This window comes from Zalophus californianus, chromosome 1, assembly GCF_009762305.2.
Source record: "Zalophus californianus isolate mZalCal1 chromosome 1, mZalCal1.pri.v2, whole genome shotgun sequence".
NCBI classification, from domain to species: domain Eukaryota; kingdom Metazoa; phylum Chordata; class Mammalia; order Carnivora; family Otariidae; genus Zalophus; species Zalophus californianus.
In genome coordinates this window covers 78,443,460-78,467,012 of record NC_045595.1, presented here as the reverse complement: position 1 = coordinate 78,467,012, position 23,553 = coordinate 78,443,460, and the positions used below count along the sequence as shown (strand labels likewise).

Genomic DNA, 23,553 nt, shown 5'->3' with positions numbered 1-23,553 from the left:
CAGGGGAATCTCCCTCTCCATTTGGCTAAGAGAGAGTTTTATGCAAAGTAGTCAAAAGAGTGACAATCCCATCATACTCGCAGGAGACGGGCATCTTGGGGGCCCCCTGAGACTTCTGCCTGCCACAGAGGTTAGCAGCACGGGGAGGGAAGGACAGTGAAGAACACGGTGGTAGGATACGGACGCCGAGGGGCCCTCTGTGCCTGCTATGCGGTTTGAACTTTATCCCGAAAGCCGTGGAAGCTCATTGATGAAGGCCTCTCCCTTTGGGGAGGTACAGGAAAATGCTGCAAGTAGCAGGGGTTAAGATAAAGTCTTCTAGGAAGCAAAGCCCTCCTAGAGAAGGTCATCGAATGAATGAAGGCAATAAATACATCAGCACAGTAAAACCCACACACGCACTGGCATCACCTGTTTATAATTTATCACCTCACCTGCCTACGTGACAACTGTGAGGAAGCAAAACTACACCTTGTCCTGCTGCCTTTATGATGAGGTGTGTCCTTCACATGCCAGACAGAAAAAAAGTACATATTTTGCACCACTGAAGAACCCTCTCCACACATACAGCTTATCTGATGCCCCCCCCCACGCCCTCCCCCAATAATACTTGAGTCATTCTGTGAACTGCTGGCTCCCTCAAGAAAACACATTTATCTCTGACTTCTGGAACACAGCTCTCAGCAGGTATGTGGGGGCCCGCATGGATGGGAGAAGCATGTGAGGAACCTCTGGTTTTCTACCAATGGGGACTTTGAACAGATTAACTGTAACTGCATGGTCTGTTTTATTTTATTTTCTCTTCAAATACCTGGAACATCTTTTATTTCGAGTATCTGATTCCTCTAAAGCCTGGACACCCCTGCAAACATCACAGAGAAGAATATTTTAATGTTCAATTTGTCTTAGAATTTTCCACTTACAACTACGTCTATACACTGTAACCTTGAGAACAACCCCAATGTTTATTATTAAATATAATATTGACAATAGCTAAAAGCTACTTCCTACATGCCAGGCACTGTTTCCAGAGCTTCATATTCTCACACTCTGATGAGGAAACTATAACATGAAAAGTCTGGGTAACTTGTTGAGCTGTCTAGTGGTGGAGCTGGGATGTGAACCCAGGCAGACTCGTCTGCAACAGCTCACAACCTTGGAATGACACCAATATAATAGATGCCAACTACTCTCTTAGGGCACTCAAATGATCTCTGACTACCAATGACTACTTTTGAGGTGGCAGAATCAGAAGTATATAAAAACTAGGGTCTAATCACTACAATATTATGTTATAGAAGTGGGAGGCACAAAAACAGCAGGATAAATAAATCCAACAGGTAGTTCTTTAAAATCAGTCAAATACATCTCAGAATTATAAAATAAACTAAGAAAAAGAGAGAGAAACACAGATATAAAAATGTTAGAAATTATGAGAGGATACTGTGTTCAATTCCATGCTTATTATTTTAAAAATACTAACAAAAAGACAATTCTTACTTATAATATGAATTACCAAAATCCAGACAAGCAGAAACAGACACACTGAGTAAATAATTAGAGAAACAACACGAGCACATAGGAAAAAAAAATCTTAAAAAGTTACGAAAGCATTATCTAGTTCAAAAAATAATCCGGACATAGAAAATCCCACAGGAAACCTCTTTAAAATTCTCAAGGAAAATATAATTCCTGTAGGTCTACAGCACAGAAAAAAATAGAAACTTCCCAATCATCATATGAAATAAAGATAATTTTGATGTCAAAACTAACAAGATAGCATAAAAATTCAACTTAAGGCCAACTTATGCAAATTGATGCAATAATCTTAAATAAATATTGGATGCAACAGTGAGTTATGAAAACATTTCATCATGACCAAGTAGGCTTTACTCCAAGAACAAAAAGATGGTTAAATATTAGGAAATTTGTGATTATAGCACACCATTTTAATAGATCAAAGGCAAAAATTACACAATATTTTTTTAATATGATACTGTATATCAAGTCTGGTGAATTGCAAACATTTCCCACTGGATACTCACAATACTCTCATAAGATATTTATATTATTGTCCTCATATTAGAGCACAAAAAGCTGAAATTGGAGGAGGACAAATAACTTACACTTCTAAGGGAAGGGGTGTGATTTGAGCCCATCGTTGTCAGGCCAGAAAGCCTATATTCTGGCTTCCATGTTATGTTTTCCTCATAAATGATAATTTACCAAGAAAAATCTTAAGGCATTTTATAATATTTCAAAACCCTTCTTGATTAAAAAACTACCTGCAGCATACTAGGAATGCAATAAATGTACTTAACATGGTTGCAAAAACCTATCAGAAAGAAAAAAATCAGAAACAAGGTAAGAATGGAATACCAGTAAGTGTATTTAATACTGCTGTGGAAATTCCAGGTCATGCTCTAAGACATAATTCTGAAATAAAAGGTATGTTCTTTAGAAAGATAATAGAATCATTATTTGGTAGAGCATGATTGTTTACTAAGAAAACTAAAAACAACTAGGTAAAAAAATAATTATTAATAAACAGTAAAACACAAAATATAAAAATTTATCTTTCATAGAACAGTAACTGCCAATTAGAAAACAATAGATAAAATCCCAAATGTAATTAAATTATACCTAGGGATAACTTTTAAAAATATGTAGGATTTGTAGGAAGAAATGATTTCTCTATCACATCCAATATGACTTGAAAAAACGGAGGCATATTGTGAAATCATTGAAAATTGTAAAGATTCAACTCCTTCAAAATAATTCAGAGTTTGTATATAATTCCATGCAGAATATACCAGGGTATTTTTAATCAAAAATTAGTTTGAACATTTACCTTGAAGAATGCTCAGATGATAATTCCTAAGTTACATTTCAAATACAGAATAATGAAGGAGTTAGGGTTTGCCGTATCCGAAATGGAAATGTGCTATACAAAATACAATACGATTCCACTACAATAATCAAGAGTAAAAAAATTAAAATAACAGAGAGCCCAGATATGGAAATGTATGCCAATTTAATTAAAGACAGATTTAATTACAACTCAAGAAAAAAGGATTATTCAATAAATGGTGTTGGAATAACTATTGGAATAGATAAAAAATTATATCTCTACTTCATATAATATGTCAAACTAAATTATGGATGAATTATATATTAAATTGAAAAAATAAAGTTATAAAGGATCATGAAAAATCTAGGTGGTTATTTATTGCATATTGGGCCAAACAAAGAATTTTCAAACACAAGTCAGAAAGCAGTAACAGATTTGACTGCAGTAATTAAATATGAAAAAAGTCATATATCAGTACAACATGCAAAATTAAAAGGCAAACACCCAACCAGGAACACAACTTCCAGAGATATGATATATAAAGAATCTTTAATACAGTGCATAAACAAAATATTAACACCTCAGTTGATAAATGGACAAAGAAGATAGATGAACAAGTTACAAAAGAATTAGTATAAATGTCTAATAAGCATTCAAAAAATTTTTTAATGATTAATGCTTAATGCTGTCAAGTGTGAGGAGAGACAGACACTGATACACTGCCATTGTAAGTGTAAATTAATACCTTTGGCCACATCTAAGAAGAACTATAAACATGCTCGCATCCTTTGATTGCATCTACTATCATGTCAAAGCAAGTAAGAAGATTGTAAAAGATGAAATGCAAGGCTGCATCACTTATTCGAGGAAGAAGCAGGAACACTCAGCTACAGCTGTACACCCCAAAGTCCAGTATTATACAGTCATTAAATAATCACGTCATGAAGAATATTTAATGCCATGAGAAAATGTTTCCCATCAAGTGAACATAGGTAAAATATAAAACTATATCTAGAGGCTGGTCCTGATTCTGTAACATAACAATATATACAGAGAAAAAATTAGAGGAAATATGCCAAAATGTTACAGTGGGCTATCTCTGAATATTAGAGGAGGTAATTTTTATTTTCTACAATAAATATCAGAAAAAAATTTATTTTATAAAGGATGAGAACAAAACAATGATTGACAAGAGAAACAAGAAGCTGGACCCATTGGACATGACCTTCTAAGGAAATGAAGAAGTCTGCCTTTTGTGTCCCTCTAATTTTACTGCTCTATCTCAGAGAGCAATGGTGGAATGGGTGTCTCACAAACCACATTAGCTTCTAAAAGGAATCATCCCAGAAGCCACCTCTCCATCAGATCTGGCTAATTCCTTCTCTACTCCTTCCACTCTGGCCTCTTTCCGCTCAGCTTTGTCAACCCCCACTTTCCTCCCACTCAAAGTCTGGCAACAAAAAAACAATCCCAACATGGGAAGAGGTCCGGAGGGATGTCAGCATGCTGAGTGATTATTGAGGAAAGGATGTATATTTCTGTAAAAAGGCATTCTCCTCTGCTAAACTATCATTTCATAACACTATCCACATTAGAAAGACTTTGCTCAAAAAAAACCTATACTCTTGAAAATTCCTGCAAACCCTACGTCAGTGATGATCTCAGAAGTCCATTTCTCCTTTAGGGGCATAATTCAGGGAGCTTTACTAAAATTAATCCAATCTCTCAATGATATTCAGCAAATATTTACTGGGTGTTCTCTAGGGTTCCGGGAAATATAATGTGGCTGTGGGAGGCTGAATAATGGTTCCCAGAGATATCCACATCTTCATCCTGGAACCTGTGAATTTGTTACAGTACATGGCAAAAGGAAATTTACAGATGTGATTAAGGTAAGGATTTTGAGATGGAGAGCTTGTCCTGCATTATCTGGATGGGCCCAATATAATCTCAGGGGTCCTTATAAGACAGAGAGGCAGAAGAGTCAAGACAAGGGGCAAGGATAGAAGCAAAGGTCAGTGATGCAGGGCCACCAGCTGAGGAATTTGAACACCCATAAGAGCTGGAAACACCCACTACTTCTTGTAGTTTTTTTTTTTTTTTAAGATTTTATTTATTTATTTGACAGAGATAGAGAACACAAGCAGGCAGAGCTGCAGGCGGAGGGAGAGGGAGAAGCAGGCTCTCCGCTGAGCAGGGAGCCCGACACAAGACTCGATCCCAGGACCCTGGGATCACGACCTGAGCCAAAGGCAGATGCTTAACCAACTGAGCCACCCAGGCACCCCAACTTCTTGTAGTTTAAACAAGTTTATACAAATTGATAAACTCTACCAATCCCTATGACACTTGAAACATACTCTTTCAAGTTTTTAGCTAGCTTGGCAGGTGTTCTTTTGTTTGTTTGTTTAATCTTACCCAACAGGAAGTTAAGTTCCTCTAAGGTAGAACTATTTCCTTACAAGCCCATATTCTGTAGTTTCTTTCCTCAGGGAGCTAATATTCCAGTTGGCGAGACATGCATACTTTCATAAGAAAAAGGATATTTGGGGAAGAAAGCTGGGGGATTTTTGTTATCTAATTTGACAAATAGATAAATGTTGAGAGATTAAACTGATCGTCCCAGACTGTTTTACTGAAGGGTCCCTTGATTATATCCCAGAATTTCCTGAACAGCATGATCTTTTAGAGTGATGCAGGAACAGTCATACTTAGAGTAACCCAGAGTTCATAGATTATAGTCTCCTCCTTCATTGCCATGGCATCTTCCTCCCTCCACCATTTCCCTCTCCTCTGATCTTAACCAAAGTCTGAGGTCTTGATGGTGATATTTCTTTGACTTATAAAATAGTGTAGTGGTACAGTGGATCTTTTGGGTCATCTGTGCATAATAATTGTAAGTAAATAATAAGTATTATAAGTAAATTATAATAACTTACAAGTAATTAAAAGTAAATAAATAATAAGTAATAATATTATATAGTGTTAATTACACCCCTATTTTCGCAAAGGGCATAAGCAACAGTTCAACATATACTGACTGCATTCTAGCCTCCCTGCAAATGCCTGACACCATTCTCTTTGCAAAGTATTTTTTGCAACCTTCCAGTCTCCCAAGATCATACGAAACACAATTATGCAAATATTGCCTCTCCTTTTCATAAGAAATCAAATAATTTTAAACCAAAGATAAATGAAACTTTTTAGCAACATGTATTTTACTTAGAAAATTAGCAAGCATAGCATCCCCTTTCCAATTACTTTTCAACTCAAATCAATGGAATTTCAAACAACTGTTTTTTTTAATTCAATCAAGAAAATATCTGAAGCATTTAATAAATGTTATACATTACTATCAGAAAAACCCACTGACTCATTTTATGTATTACTGAATATTCTATACAACCTACCATTCTGTAACAATTAACTAGATTTAACCATTAAATAAAGAAACAAAAACCCATTCAACTCTTGAACTTGAAACAATCTCAACAACTCAGATACGTCTAAGTGAACTTTTGTAAACCAAGACAGAGCTTTCTCAACGCCACACTTTTCTTTGCAGTAATGGGAGAAAGTCTGATCCCAGAGGGAATGCTTTTTGTTTTATCTTGTCCTGTTAATACATTAATTTTAAGTTCAATTAATTAAGTAATTGAATTCAATTAAGACGTCAATTTTCAGTTAAATAACCATTATGAAACAGGGATATCTTTACTTCTTCCACTTTACTTCTACTTATCCTGTGTATAATCAGTAACATGAGGACCCTTTCCTTAGAATGAATGGTGGTAGCTCTTTATCTGAATGGTGATAGTCCCCCTTAAGGTAAGTTTAAAGTACTATATACCAACATTCTAAGGACTGAGTCCTGGTGGGGAAGGGGTGGGCAGGGATTAGATGATAAATCACCAGTAAAAACCATTAGAATCTGTCAGGGGTCAGTGCTCTGCAAATAGGAAGAGGTATGGAAAGAACGATTCATATTTCAGTGGCCACGGGAATGGTATCACGGGATTTTGAACTACAAAGAGACAAATAGTTGCTTCTTGCTGCCCAACAAGACCGCTACAGGTTTCAAGGAAAGAGAATATTTGTCATTAAGACTATTTCATTCAGTAAGCATTTATTAAGTACCTACTAAATGCCAGTCATAGAGCCATAGGGCAAACACCTGCCTGCTTGTTGGGTGAAATTTCATGGAAGAGTAGTGGTATCAGCTTGAAGAGTATCAAGCTAGTAAATCATTCAGACAACCCAAACAGGACATTAATAAGTCAAAGGCAAGGCAGATTATTCCAGTCTCTTTCACTAATGAGAATCAGAACCCCAATTTTCAAAAGCTAATCAAAAAAGGAGCTTTAGTGGAAGGATACTGAGACATCCTCAGAAATCTGAGGAAGAACTGCAGGAGCCAGGGTTGCCAGGGTGCCCACAGGGTCTCTGTCTTTCAACTCTGCTTTTCCCTGTTTCCTTCTTTCTTCCCAGTGACAGATCTGTTTTCCATAAATATGGCCAATTTCAACATGGCTCCTACCAGCTCTGATGAAGTCACCAGAGGATGCCCACTGCTCACCCAGTCATCCCTAATCACGGGGACTAGCAGAACCTTGATATCAAAACACACGTTAATTGTGGATGCCTGGGTGGCTCAGTCGGTTATTAAGCATCTGCCTTCAGCTTAGGTCATGATCCCGGGGTCCTGGGATCAAGTCCCACATTGGACTCCTTGCTCAGCGGGGAGCCTGCTTCTCCCTATGCCTGCGGCCCCCCCTGCTTCTGCTCTCCCTCTCTCTCCTCTGTCGAATAAATAAATAAGATCTTTAAAAAAAAAAACAAGTTTGCTGTAATGACATGCTTTTTTAAAATTTAATTTAATTTTATTATGTTATGTTAGTCACCATACAGTGCATCATTAGTTTTGGATGTAGTGTTCCATGATTCATCATTTGAGTATAACACCCAGTGCTCCCTGCAATACGTACCCTCCTTAATACCCATCACCGGGCTAACCCATCCCTCACGCCCCTCCCCTCTAAAACCCTCAGTTTGTTTCTCAGAGTCCATAGGCTCTCGTGGTTCGTCTCCCCCTCTGATTTCCCCCCCTTCACTTTTCCCTTCCTTCTCCTAATGTCTTTCCTTATGCTATTCCTTATGTTCTGCAAATAAGTGAAACCATATGATAATTGACTTTCTCTGCTTGACTTATTTCACTTAGCATAATCTCCTCCAGTCCGATCCATGTTGATGTAAAAGTTGGGTAGTCATCCTTTCTGATGGCTGAGTAATATTCCATTGTCTATATGGACCGCATCTTCTTTATCCATTCATCTGTTAAAGGGCATCTCAGCTCTTTCCACAGTTTGGCTATTGCAGACATTGCTGCTGTGAACATTGGGGTGCATGTGGCCTTTCTTTTCACTACATCTGTGTCTTTGGGGTAAATACCCAGTAGTGCAATTGCTGGGTCATAGGGTAAGTCGATTTTTAATTTTTTGAGGAAACTCCACACTGTTTTCCAAAGTGGCTGTACCAACTTGCATTCCCACCAACAGTGTAAGAGGGTTCCCCTTTCTGTAATGACATGCTTTAAAAAAAAAAAACCAACACGTGAATTGTGCTCTTCTCATAGTGCTGCCCAACATGCTTTTGAGTTCAGTCAAATGAGTGTTCATATTCTTTGTGCAGTCTTTTCTGGTTTAAAGTATTAAGGGCATGTCTAACGTACCACAATTGAAACCATGTAATAAAAATATATGTAGGCTAAAAAGACTGGAGGGAAAGACACTAGAATTCTAAGTTATATTTCAGAGATGGAATTATAAATGATTTTTTCCAATGCCCATTCTCCAAATGTTTTGTAATATGATCACTTTAATAATGAAAAATTTTATGGTATATTTAAAAATTATTTTTAATGTTTGTAAATGTCTGAAAAGTGTCTAATGCTGACAAGTGATTAATTTAATCTGTATTTTGATGATGAAAATGGCAATTTTATTTATTTTAGAAAAATCTTTCCTCTTTTGATGTAAGAAAATATAAAAGATATATCTTTTCCTATATGTAATGAAATAGGAAATTATTATTAATTGTGAATGCCTTGGGGACCTTGAGAATTTAAGGTAAGTCAGATTAATACCATCACAATCTAATTTCAGTGACCATCAACAAAGACAAGGGTATAACCTAACAACTATTTTAAAAATACTTGCATATATGAAATAATCAGCATAACTGCATATAAACACAAATCAGAGGTCAAAATGCCGTTGCAAAGTTCTTTAAAAAGTGTCCATTGGTTGGACACTACTTAGCCTTAAAAAGGAAGGAAATTCTGACACATGGTACAACATGGATGAAACTTTAGGACCTGATGCTACCTTAAATAAGCCAGTCACAAAAAGACAAATACTGCGTGATTCTACTTATGTGAGATACTTAGAGTAGTTTAATTCACAGAGACACAAAGTAGGATGTTGGCTGCCAGGGGCTGGCAAGAGGGGATATGGGGAGTTATTATTTAATGGGTATAGCATTTTAATTTTGCAAGATGAAAAGTTCTGGAGAAGGATGGTGGTGATGGTTGCACAATATAAATGTACTTAATACTATTGAACTGTACACTTAAAAATGGTTGAGACAGCAAAAAAGTCTCCATTAAAACAAACTGTTTTTGCTTAATTCTGAGAAAGGCAACACTGCCAAAAGAGGTAGAACAAAATGAAATTTACAATGTGGGTAGTATTAATGACCACCTGAGATAACTGTATAGATAATTTTCCAGAGACAAAGGCTATCAATTAGGAAAGCTAAAATACACAGATAAGCGGGTCTTTCCCTGGTTTGTTTCATCAGATGTAGAAGCAGCTTTAATATACAGGTCCTTAGTAAAACAGACTTGTTTACACCCCATCTTGCCAGGGCCACAACCTGGAAGTTCATCTCCTGAACAGAGACACACCCCATTAAGCACCTGTCATGAGATTACAAAACCTATAAAAAAAGAAAAATCTTGGTCCTTGAAAGTTCACAACAATTTCATGTTGTTTGACTAAATATATATTAAAATGATCAAGAGTAAACAAGTCCTAAGTACAAAATCTAGTACTTCCAGGTCCTTCCAGAGAAGAAAAGTCCGCAGCTGGTTTTCAGAAGGAAGGAGAATGCAAGCTAGCAGATGACAGTGGAAGACCATGTGCCACCAGTTAAAAATAAATGACAGAGGAGCCCGCACAAAGACAGGCCAGGGAGGTACGAATTTAGAGAATGGCACACAAACCAGCCAAAATGAGGTCAAGGATGAAGGTAAGACAGAAGGAAGACAAAGCAGGCGTGGCCCGAGTTTGAAGGTCAAGGCAGGTTCCGTATTTGATGGAGGGGAGTGATGGGAAGGCACGTGGCTGGCTAGAGAAGCGACAAGCAGTGGCTGCAAAGCCAGTCAATGACAAGCAAAGAAAGGACAAGAGGGAACCAAATGTACTTTAGAAATGATGATTTCAGATTCCTGAATATAAGCTACCCACAGGCATGTTTTAGTAGAAACATGGTGAACACTGTATACCAGTGTAATGAATTTTCTTTGCTTTAAACCAGATCCCAACTGTTTTCGTAGGTTCACATATGCATGAGTCATTTCTGAGATCCGGGAGGCTGCTCTCACATGAGAATTCAGTATGTCACATCACTGCCACACTACCCATTCCCCGGGAATGTGCAGTGGCCGATTGATAGAAATGGGCTTTCTGACAGCACCCAGTAACCCACATTGGAGAACACCACCAGAGAAAAGATAGCAGTTCTATATTTTAGCCCAGCAGGGAAGGTAACTCAATTTTTCTCCCTGCTTATTAATAGGCTAACATTTAGTCCAACAGCTGTAATTTGCAGTGGAATTTTTTACATTTGCTCCTGAAAATTGAGTCAGGTTAATGGTTTTCTGAATGATGCTTGTCCACAAATTCTGCGGCCATTCACATTTGTTTTAGAGATATAAGTATAGATTTTTTAAAATGGGGTAGCCATTTTAAGAAATATAAGCCATCGGTCAGCTAATATATATATATATATATATATATATATATATATATATGTTATATAGTATTACGTATATGTGAAACTATCTTAAATCAAAGGAGGAGGCGTATACTATGAGAATTTTTGCATAAACACTAGTTTTGGTAATAACTGTAGTAATGGGGAAGAAAGAAGATTAAGTTTGGATGAATAGTAGGAGGTTAAAAAATGATACTAACTTGGCTTTTTGGTTCTTAGTTGGACTAACTGCTTTGATTTAAAACTAATAATTAGTTTAATAATTAGTCTCCTGACCTGCTGGTTTCTTGTGGGCAATGACAGCTCCTTGCAAAGCAAATAGCTACCCACTCTGAAAGGAAAAGGTAGAAATAAGATAATCTAACCACTCAAATGGACATCATAAGAATGAGCAAAGAAAGGAAGAGAGGAGGGGGAAAGGAGGGAAGAAGGAAGGAGGGAGGAGAATTAGCCAGCTAGGTAGTTACCTAGGAAGGAGAGAGGGAGGGAAGGACAGGAAAGGAAAGGAAAGGAAAGGACAGGACAGCACATTAGACCTCTCTAAACAAAGTATCACAACTTAGTTACTTAGTATTCTTACTTAGACAATTAAAAATTTTGTTTAATTCTTTAAGAAATAACTTCCCTGGGTATACTGTACAGCTGCAGCTCAGGGACCATGTGCTATTTACTCATAGTCTGAAAAGTCTTTGTATTCATTCTCAAGAAATAAAGGGATATTCAGACCCTATATTTACAGATTGCAACCCTCAAAAAAGCTGATTTGTCCCAATATTTATTCTGCCTCTAAACTTTTAGTTATAAGTTTCAGACTGAAAATTACTTTCTTACAAGAAGTTACTTTATTACATTTTTTCCCCTTTGTCTACATATTCTACGATTTTTTTGAAGCATTCTTTACTTTTACTATTAAAAGTGTACCACCTAATTTATCTAGGAGGACGTTCAGTCTCAATTCATGACAGCCTTGCACTTATTTTTTCCTAAAAACTCAAAGATGGGTTTCTGTGTTATATAATAATGAACTTCATCCTTTTGTACAAATTAAACCAGGCGTACTAAAGTAAGTAGGTAAATGAAAAACTAGGTTAAAAAACAAAAACAAAAACAACTGACCAATCTACATCAGGCTCAGCTTTTTTGAGAACGAGATTAAGGTGCATGCAGGCAACTGGTATGAAGGTCACCAAACAAAATGTTGCAATCTTAAAGTGCCGTTGACATGTAGACCGTGTTCAGCAGCAGCTTCAGAATAATGCATGTGACTCTTTCTCTTTACTCTGTTTCGCCCAAAATCATTCATAAATGTACATTATGATGGGATGCCACATTTGCAGTAAAACATTTTCAAACTTAGGAAGATTTTTTCCTTTAAATTCAGATAAAAATACTTAATAGAACTTTTTAAAATTTGGCTCCCCATGCCCAGCTTTTGTTAGAGGAAAAGTGACCCGCCCGCTCAAAATTCCATAACTGGTTTCTTCATGATAGATATGAGCTTTGACAAATCTGTCCTTTAATTACTCATTATCTACCTGCTGACAGTGTTTAAATTACCAAATTGTTTCAGCTGGAAATGTTTGGCTTTTCATGGGAAAGAGCTGAAAGCCATAAGCCACCGCATGGACCAAGTGTACCTTTAGCTTCTTAAGTCAAAATCAGAAGGAAGCGTTCCTTGCATGGGGACCTGCATTCCTCTTCAGTCCTCTCCTGACCTCCTGGTTTCTTGTGGGCAATGACAGCTCCTTGCAAAGCAAATAGCTACCCACTCTGGAAGGAAAAGCTCATCTTCTCAGTCCATACTGCAAGCACAAAACAACCTTGAGAGTCATTGAGGGAGTGAACTAGGCCTGCAGCCGATAAGCACAAAGCTGACCTTTAAACCCCAGCCTTTAATAGAGCATTGGGTTATTTCACTTTGTGTTTGCTCAACAGTTCCAGGGTCACAAGGGTCTGCGTTTACCGAGGTGGGGCAAACCCGGGAACCTTGCTCCAACTCCCGTATTGCAACTGATAGAAGAAGGTGGGGGGTTGGGCTAGTAGAGGCCTCAACCCCCAAAGTACCCAGTATTGCAGGCTGTTAGAACACATTCTTTAGCCTCTAGAGATCATCGGAGTACACAAGTTTGCTGACTGGCTCTTAGCTACCAACTTAGAAGAAATGAGAAAGACTCTTGGAGACCCAGGAGTGGAAGCTTTTTTCCTTTGCTTTCACCTTGTCACAGTGCCATACTGAGCGCTAGAGGGAGAGACTAGAGGAGACATCAGTAATACTTGTTCTATCTTTATTAAACAAACAATATTTCATTCATCATGGATTTTTTACATTGCTTTTGACTTTTCAAGATAGGGTATTAAAATATTTATCTTGATTACTGAGTTTTTTGGTGCCCAAGGTGAGTGAGGCCTCGCTCACCTCACCTTAGTGCTGGCCCTGCTCTGCCACCTAGCTCGCTGTTTCCACCTTATGTTGAATCTACAAATGGAAGCAGATCTAGGCAGCATGGTAGAGATGCTTATAGCTGATGTAGGAAGAGGAGACGAGCCCAAAGCAGACAAGAAAAACATTAGTGAGCATCTACCATATTCCAGGTACTATGCCAGGCATTTATTTGCATTCTTTCTGGTCCTCACCTATGAGGAAGACATAAACCTCCATCCAAGGAAGCTAAGGTTTTAGGAAACAGGCTTTCTTCCACTTTCCTTCACTCAAGAACTGGCCCTACAAGTTACGTGGTGTTCAAGACAGAAGCCTGAGAGTTGTCCATGATTCTTCTGCTCGAATCAACTGCACCTATTGCCAACACTCCTAAGTGTCCGTGGTCAGCCAACTTGTAAATGGGGGAGTAAAATTCAAAAGATGGTCTGTTTGATGACACTCTCCAGATGCATTGTCATATTTGCTACCTCTCCAAGGAAAGCTGGAGTCACTGAATGTTTTGATATCCCATTGGCCAGGCCAGGACAAGGTTGGGTCACTTCCAAGTGCTGTCTGTTTTGCAAATTCAGCCAGTACATGGTAGTTTGATCTTGAATGCAAACTCTATCTCTGGCCCAGGACACTACTCTGGGCACCAGATTCCACATCTCCACTTGGATATCTTATGCACATCTCAAACACACATCTAAAATAAGATCCAAAGCATCATCAAAACCTCCTCATTTAAATAATAGAAACATTACCAACAACACTTATTAAAGCATTCACTATTTTACAGGTACTCTTATGGTGCATATAGAGCATTACTAACTCATTCAATTTTCATAACAACTCTATTATTAATTCCATTTTACTACTAAATAGAGAAGCTAATTTGCCCCTGGTCATAGAGCTCATGTGAGGGGGGAACTCGTATGCTAACCTAGTCGCTCCGTCTTTAGAACAAACACTCTCAACCATTACACCATATCTTCAAAATAATCTGAAATGCATCCAACCTTACTGGTTTCCCACTGCCCCATCTTTGTCCAAGCTACCATCACTGCCTGCTCCAGCAAGTGCAAAAGTCTCCTGGAAACTTGTCATCTTCGTTTTATTTCTACCTCACTTCCACACATCAATCTTTATGAAACTTTTTAAAATTTACATCATGTCATTTCCTCTGCTAAAATCCTCAAAATGATTTGGCTACTTTCTGAATAAAATGCAAACTCCTTACTGTGGCCTATAACCTCTTATGTGAACTAGCTTCTGCCCTCTTCTGAGATTTTATCTCCTACCATTTTCTACCTCACTTACCACCTGTCTATCCCACTGGCCTTCTTGCACTTCCTTGGACCCAGCAAACTCTTTCCTGCCTCCCAGACTTTGCACATGCTGTTGCCTCTGCTTGCACTGCTCTTCTCCTCCTCTGGCTAGTTACATCCAATCCTCCACATGTTTCAGGGTACTCCCCTGACATGCCAGTCTAAGATAGCTCTTCCTACTATTCTCTCTTAGCACCTCTTCCTCGCCTTGATAACAATTTAAAAATTTGTAACTACATTTATTTGTATTTTTACTTGATTTTTGTCTCTAAGCTCCATATGAGGTACAAAGTCTATTTTATCCACCACCTTATTCCTAGCACCTAACCCAGAGCCTGAAGTCAACAGTACAGTTATTTGCTGAATGAATGCGTTAACTCTTGGAGAGCTCTTATAAAGACTTCTATGAATTAACTGAAGAGGGCACATAAATAATTAATCATTGATTTTAGTAAGAGAGATCCTTAAAAAATAAAGAAAATATGTATATATATATATACATATATATATATACACACATACGTATACGTGTGTGTGTGTTATACTTCTTTGTTTCCAACATGTAAACAAAAATTATAAAATCAAATATTCAATCTTTGGAAAATACATAGAAGGTAATAACCAAAAATCTCTAAAGAATGGTTTTTCAAAGATCTTACAATATATCTAGCTTTTTTTTAAAGTTCCTGTGTTGTCATCATGACTATCAATCCCAATAAGATGAGACCCAAACTCTCAACTGTTCTTATGTAATCATAGCACATACTGGTGTTCCATAACCTTCTATCAATAAGCTATGGGAAATTTCAATCACGTATCTTTGATTACTTATTTCTCTTCATAACTTAGAGATTGATTTTCTCATTAGTGCTAAATCTCTCATCAGGAAATAGTTAATTTTACATTGTAAATGATTTTATATGGTCCTGTTGTGTCATAGATGTTTTAGGAATAAAGATAGATTATTTATGTCTCTGTATAATAGATAATTATTTGGATTGAGATCAAGGTACCCGCTCTTTAGGATTCCAATACTCCTAAAAAAAATAAATGAATGCATTCAAGAATAGAACTTATATGCCATTGGGATATATGGGAAAAAACTGCAAATCATATATCTGATAAGGCACTTGTATCTAGAATATATAAACAATTCAATAATATGAAGACAACACAATTTAAAAGAGGCAAAGGATCTGAGAGGACATTTCTCCACAAAAGATACAAAAATAATCAATAAACAAACATGAAAAGATGCTTGACATCATTGACCAACCATAAGGGAAATGGAACTCCAAACCCCAGTAAGATACCACTTTATATCTACCAAGATGGTAATAATCCAAAAAGTGGAAAATATTAATTGCTGTTGAGGATGTGGGGAAATTGGAACCCTTATATCCTGCTGACAGGAATGTAAAATGCTGCAGCACTTTGGAAAACAGTCTGGCAGTTCTTCAAAAGGTTAAAAATAAAGTTACCATATGACCCAGCAATTTTACTCCTAGGTATGTGTACACTTAAGAGAAAGGAAACCACATGTCTACACAAAAACTTGCACATTAATGTTCATAGCAGCATTATGCATAATGGCCCAAAGGTGGAACAACCCCAAAGTTCATCAACTGATGAATGGAAAATAAAACATGATATATCCATGTAATGGAATATTATTCAGCAATAAAAAGATATACATGCTACATCACAGATGTATGAAATTTCCAGAACAGACAAATTCATAGTCAAAATAAAGTAGTGGTTGCTTAGGGCTGGATGGGGAGGGCAGAGAATGAGGAGTGAGTGCTAACAAGAACCAGGTTTCCTTTGGGGGTGGCACAAATGATCTAAAGTTAGTGGTGATCGTTGCACAACTGTGGGAATATATTTAAAAAATACTGAATGGTATACATACTTTAAGTGAGTGAGTTGCATAGTATGTGAATTATATCTCAATAAGGTTGTTACGAAAAATAATGGAATATATTTTTTCTACACGTTAAAACTAGACCTATGTTTGGCATTTACAATGGTGGGTATGGCTTAACCAAAGAGTGTCTATAATTTGCTTTCAAGCAAAGAAGATGAGTTTTAGATGCAACTTTTTCATAATTCATGAAAAGGAATTTATGCTCTCCCTTGCTTACAATTCCTAGTCTCTCATCTTTGACACTGTTTAGAGGCAGACTTAAAATCTTTGGGTCAGATTCATAGGTTTTTAGAGTGCAACAAGGTATAAAAGATGATGATTTTAGAGTAAGGAAACTAAGAGCCCAAGAGAATAAACATCTTTCCCAGGATTATAAAAGTAATGAGAAAGAGAATCGGAGATTTCCATACCAAAGCTTTATTTTTATTTTTCAACAGCACTCTATGAAACGTAGAGGAGTGCATGGCATTTTCCAAAATGGCACCAGCCCAAAGTTCTACACAACTAAGTCTCATGCGTGGAAAAAAGAATCCCATTCAATGTATGAGAAGAGCAAAGATGAAGACCACACAGTGATTGCTTCTTCTTGATCCATTTCTTCAATTAACATTAACCAAGTGCTTGTCTGTGTGCTAGGCACTGTGGGAATAAAGACTTGCCATTGTTCGTAAAGACAGCAGAGACTAGGACGTTTAGATTTGGGTCTCTTTCTTTGGCAATGAACACTTGGAGTGGTCACCTCCATCATTCAGTTCTTAAGTAGGGTTGGAAGGCATGGCAAAAGGATATTCAATTTGATTTTGAATCCTGTCTTCAATCTTCCCAGCAAAACCTTTCTCTCCCTACCTTCCCTTCTTTATCAAACACTTGCCTCTGATAGCCTGAGAGATCTCACCCAATTTGGGGGCTTCAGTGATCCCATGTGTTCTGTTAGCATCAGTGAGAAATATGAATTCGAGAAGTGATTTGGTTGCTGAGGGTTGAGGATACAGCATAACTTCAGTTAAATCATTACTTATGACTCAATTCAAAACACTGGTATCAACATGATACTTTAAAAAAAATAATCAGACTAGTCAATCTGTTCAGAGAGGAATTTTGACCCTGAAAGTTAATTTTTCACTTCTATATTCCTTTGCTACCTCCCGTCCCCAATTTTCCTCTATGTCAGAAAGTCTGAACTGCCTAAGAGAATTCTGGCTTCCCTCCAAGGGGGATATTTTGTTAACAGGCAGAGAAGAGAGAACTATATTATAAGATGCCATGAAATACAGGATTAATTTTTATTACTCCATGTAGTCTGGCTGATGAGGAGAAATGAATGTGCCAGGCCTAGTGCTGTTGTAAGTGGGATGGAGAATGTGATGATGCTGTTTTGACATCACTATTATTGCTCTACTCTTTGAAATACATTTTTAAAGCATTCTAACAACCGCTTCACTGAATTTCTCAGCAAACGATTATCTTCTCACACAAGTCAGTAAGAGAGAAAGCATACAGTCTTTTTAGATTCTCAGAGCAAGGCATTTAAAAATAAATTGAAAGTATTAATAAAGCTTATAGGAACGCATTCATTGAATCTGTGTTGGTTGTCACTGGATAGAAACTGTGTCAAAAGGAAACCAGGTTCCTCTCCATTTTATGAGACTATGAATTAGTTTTGTACTTAATAGTGACTAATGTGTATAACCATCTTCCTCTCATTCAGTAACCAGTTTGTATGCTCTCCAATTTATTAATAATTCCCTTTCAGAGTCTTTACTCATTTGGCCTAGATAGAGCATTGCTTAGCCTCCAGAGAGAGTAAGGGGGCAAAGGTAGGGAATTGTGAAATCACTTAATTCCTGGTTTGTCATTCTAGAAATAATTGGGGGGAAAAGAGGATGAAACTGGGGTAAATTGTGGGGCATGGGGTTTTTAGGTGTCATAGATTCACAAATCTCACCTAATTATGTTACTAGTTAGGCCTTATGGGACTACACAATATTTGGCAGAAAGTAGGGGAGTGAGGGAAGGAACCTAAGACGCTTTATAATCCCATACTTTTCTATACTAGCAGGTCAGAATTCCTAATGAGGATATTTGCCTTTAGAGAATGGTTAGGCACCTTTGGGAGCTCTGTGAAATCATCAGGGTCATAATGGTGGTGATTATTCAGTCATTGCTTCAGTGATTTCAATGAGAGCTTCTCAGACAGTGACGAGTCACTTGGGCATCTTATTCAGTGCAGATTTCTAGTGCTGCAGCTCTGGGGTAGAGCCTGGGATTCTGCATTGCTAATAAGCTGCTCTGGGGCTGGCTCAGGACCCATCTGAACAGTGAGGTTCTGAAAAAATGTAGCAAGGTAAAAGAAAAAAAAACACTTTTGGGCTAGAGGACAGTAGTCATGACGGGCTGATAATACCTGCCAGACAAATTATTTCAGCATCATCTTTCGTTCCTAAAAGATGAAGCAGCTTAATTTGGTTGACTGCTCTACTTTCAAGCTCTCTTCAGGCACGCTTAGCAGAGCTTGAGACCCATTTCTTCTACAGAAGACTGAAATTATGCCCTGTCATTTATATTCAATTGCCTTTGGATTTGAAAAAAAAAAAAAGTAGTTTTCTTCTACCCAGTTGCAATATCAGTGCCTCTCAGTGAGTTAAACATTTTCAACTCTTTCAGACCACTCAGTAGGATACTAGTTCATATACTGACTGCTAATAATTTAGCCTTTTAGTTTCAATTTCCTCCATCAGACTGTTTATAAACGGTAAAACTGACTGAGTCAAGGCATCCTCTCCTTCCCCCAAAGTGCAGTAAATGTATCAGTAGCCTGCAAGAATAAATGTTCCTCTGTGAACACCCAACTTACTAAGCTCTGGGAGAATTAGACTCCTATTGTACAAAAAGAAAGACCAAACTCCAAACAATAACAGTGACATAATAAGAAAGAAGACATTTAGATAGAGCTTCAGATGTCCACACGGGATGGCTTTTAATTCTCAAATATGTTGTATATTATAAATATCCTAAAAGAAAAATAATCAAGGTACCTAGTTTTATGTAAGTACTTGTCATGTAAATATTAATTGAGAATGTATTTATTTGCATTTGGGAGGCACAATACCACATTTTTACTTTCAAAATACATTTTGGTAAACAGCAGAAGCATTAAATTTTAGCCATTCATTAGTTTTTGATGTAGTGTTCCATGATTCATTAGTTGCATATAACACCCAGTGCTCATCACAACACATGCCCTCCTTAATACCCATCACCCAAATAATACATTATATGTTAATAAAAAAATTCACAGATTAAAAATAAATTAAATTAAAAAAAATCTTAGCCATTCAGTTCTAAGAAATCATTTCAAACTGCATAGATCACATCGTGTCTAACGTCTTACCCACTGTCCTCATTACTTTGCTCCCACTTCCCCTAACTATGTACTTTAAGGAGATTCCATTTAGCACATTTTTCTAATGGGATTTTAGAATATACTACCTGGAGAACTCTGTCATTCCAATAGCAAAATAGGAAAGTGAAAAGAACAGCCTTATCTATCTGTGATTTATCTTTCTAAATTTAAGCAGAAATTTTTTCTTATTTTATTTCACCCAGTGTGAAATAAATTGACTGACTTAAATTATAAAGCTATCATCATTGGGAGCATCATAGAGTTTAGAAATGATGAGAAAAAAATGCACTGAAAAACAATTTACTCTCAGTTGTATATATTAACGATGGGGGCAGGGGCATAGAAAACTGTCAACCCACTGTGTAGGTTTTATAATGTTCACAATTTTTTTTGCACTAGTTTTCTTTTTATAGTCCTAACATGTTGTACAGACTAACATTTATATGATTTTCTTTTGTTCCTTTAACCTAACCTCTTCTAAGCGGGAGGAACATGAAAGTTTCACTTCGTATTTCATTGAGTAATTGTTGAGTATAGAGAGAGTTACTTATTCGGCTGTGAGATCATGTCTGTGGACTTATTCTGTGGTTAGGATTCAGTGTTAGTATTAACATTTTTAGGGGTCTCTTCCAGAGCTGGCTGGTCCCAGAAACAAATGATGAACAGGTGAAATATGTAACTAGTGCTTCCCACCCTCTCTGCTTCCATTTACTAATACTCTATTCCTGCAAAAGCTCAGAATTTTAGTTCATAAATACTTCATGAGTTCCTCTTACAGGGTTATTTGTTTTGCTGCAAATGATTCTAGAAGACTGAACAACTCTAAAGACCCAAAGGATACTGCTCAAGCATAGGGGTTCTCAGGCTACAGATTGTAACTTCTGAAATTTGATGGAAAGTTATGCATTTATCTTCAAATACACCATTTTCTAGGCAAGGAGTATAGATTCTCCAATGGTTTCACAATCCCTAAAAAGTTAAGAACCACCACTAATAAAGGAATTTAAATCAGCAAGAAAAAAATCCATCAGAATCAGAATGACCACTTTGGAAAGGCCAGCCCCCAGTTTTGAGTTTTGGAGTGAGACAGGTCTGGGTTCAAGTCTGTATTATGTCACTCACTATTTGTGCCACCTCAGGCAGGTTACTCAACCTCTCTGAGCTACAGTTCTTTTCTCTCTAAAGGGGGGATGAAACTAGAGCCTACATCCTTGGGCTGTTGTGAAGATTAAGTATAATGTTTGCAAAGAGCTTGGCATAATGTTGGCATGCTGTATCCTCTCAATAAATAGTAGCTGCTTCTATTTTTATTATTATTACTTGTTTTATTAGCATTATAAAAGATGATGGGAAGGCAGAAGCTTTATCTACCAAGTAATAAGGCAGATTATTGTAACACTTCTTGCAGATGGCTAATAAAACAGTGGTGTGGCAAATTAGCTTAATGATTAAGTCATCTTTGACCAAGTCAGAGATAAACACATTTGTTCTCTAAAGTGATCTGATTTTATTTACTTTAACTATAGGATATCTAATCTAGTGACATGACATAACTTTAGGTTTTTTTTTTTTTAAAGATTTTATTTATTTGAGAGAGAGAATGAGAGACAGAGAGCACGAGAGGGAAGAGGATCAGAGGGAGGAGCAGACTCCCCGCGGAGCAGGGAGCCCGATGTGGGGCTCAATCCCGGGACTCCAGGATCATGACCTGAGCCGAAGGCAGTCGTTTAACCAACTGAGCCACCCAGGCGCCCATAACTTTAGGTTTTAAAGATTCACTAAGAAGTTTTCCAAGAATTTTCTAAATTATAGAACAACTGTGACTTCTACACTCAAACGTTTTTATATAGCATGAAAAATATTCAAGGATATTTTTTAAGATTTTATTTATTTATTCATGAGAAGCAGAGAGAGAGAAAGAGAGAGGGGCAGAGGCAGAGGGAGAGGCAGGCTCCCCGCTGAGCAGGGCGCTCAACTCGGGACTTGATCTCAGGACCCCGGCATCATGACCTGAGCCGAAGGCAGATGCCTAACCATCTGAGCCACCCAGGTGCCTGAGGATTTTGTATTCAGCTATGTTCAAGACAACATTTTTTTTGTTGAAAAATTGACATTTTTCTTAAATGGATGTTAATGGGACTTAAAATATGGTACATCTATAGCATATTGGCAAGTAATTATAAAAAATAATTTTAAGGAATCATGTTCATTGACATGGAATAATGTTCATCACACATTAAGGAAAAAAGGCAGTGCATAAAATTATGTGAAGTCTCATCCCATTTTTGTACAACAATGACACAGAAAAATGCCTGGAAGGAAATATACCAACATTTACTGGTGGGTGGCAAGATGATGGGGAGTTTCTACATTGAGCATTTTTGCTTTTGTGAATAGAATAATAATAAAAGGTATTAAAAGTGAATGGCTAAAGATTAAAAACTCATCAGCAGTGCGATATCCCAGAAAAGGTCCAAGATGACCTGGACTTGGGCTTGAGGCCAAGCCACGGGCATACTGAAATGATAACCTCACACAAGTTACCACTCCATTTTTGGGTTAAATATCGCTCTCTGGAATTGAGAAGGTTTGAATAAATGATCTCTATGTTCCTTTCCAGTTTGACATTCTAGAATTCCAGAATTATGGCCACATGTGGCAGAAAAGCTTTTCTGTTTTTTTCAAGCTAGCCCACAAATGATGAGTGGTGTTACAGGAGTGACACTGGAATGAGGTCGTTTTATTTTCAACATTTCCTGTGTTGATTTTTTTAAAAATAACAAGGATGTTATTCCTTTGATAATTAACAAGAAATAAAAGGAAAAAAATCATTTGAAATGGGTAAGGGGCTCAGTATACATATGGGCTCACAAACTAAACAATCTGGTACATAATGTACCTTTAAAATGGATTCACATTTTATTTGGCCTAAACAAATCAGTCAAAAAAAAAAAAAATCCCAGAATTGATAGCCATAATTCTGGAATAAATGACTCAAGTAAAATAGAACAGACTCTTGTTGTGAGAAGTCTATGGTTTTCTTAAGGAAATTCTCAGATGTAAAGTTCTTTGAATTAAATGGAACTATCACTCACGGCATTCCAGGAGCAAGGTATTGCTGACATCATGCCCTGGTCCAAACTATTTAATATCAGGAAAATACCTATGTGATTAAAATTGTTTTACATAATAAGTAGCAAAGAAATCAGATTACTTGAAGCCTAAAAACCCAAACAGAACAAAATATGTTTTAAATTGCTACCTTTTCGTCCTGTGTCTAAAACGAATGTGCTGAATCCCACTTTCTACGAGTCCTGAAAAAGAGAGAGGGGAGAAAATTCTTCTTTGGTCCTGCCCAGATTCTTCCCCTGGAACTAGCAGGTTCTTCAGCTGCCAATGAGAAGTTTCCTCGAGGTGCTTTTTAAAGGGCATTGAAAGGCGGCAAGCAGTGACCCAGAAGCCTGGGAAAAATACCCAGTTTCTCAGGCTACCAGCCCCACCCCCTTCTGGGCAAGGCACCCAGCTGAGAGGAGCTAGTACCCAAAGCTGATCTGCTTCTATGCATGAGCA

The 23,553-nt window shown here is 37.3% G+C and overlaps 1 protein-coding gene across 9 annotated transcripts in view; it reads right to left on the bottom strand.

Annotated features, from left to right (window-relative positions):
- THRB (thyroid hormone receptor beta) overlaps positions 1–23,553 on the bottom strand; it is a 376,102-nt gene that overhangs the window by 321,908 nt on the left and 30,641 nt on the right. Inside the window, exon 2 of one of the 9 annotated variants that reach the window (XM_027584825.2) lies at positions 23,246–23,297. The exons of the other annotated variants lie outside the window; for them this stretch is intronic. The gene's annotated coding sequence lies outside the window, so the exon portion shown is untranslated. The remainder of the gene's footprint in view (positions 1–23,245; positions 23,298–23,553) is intronic. 9 annotated transcript variants of the gene reach the window in all.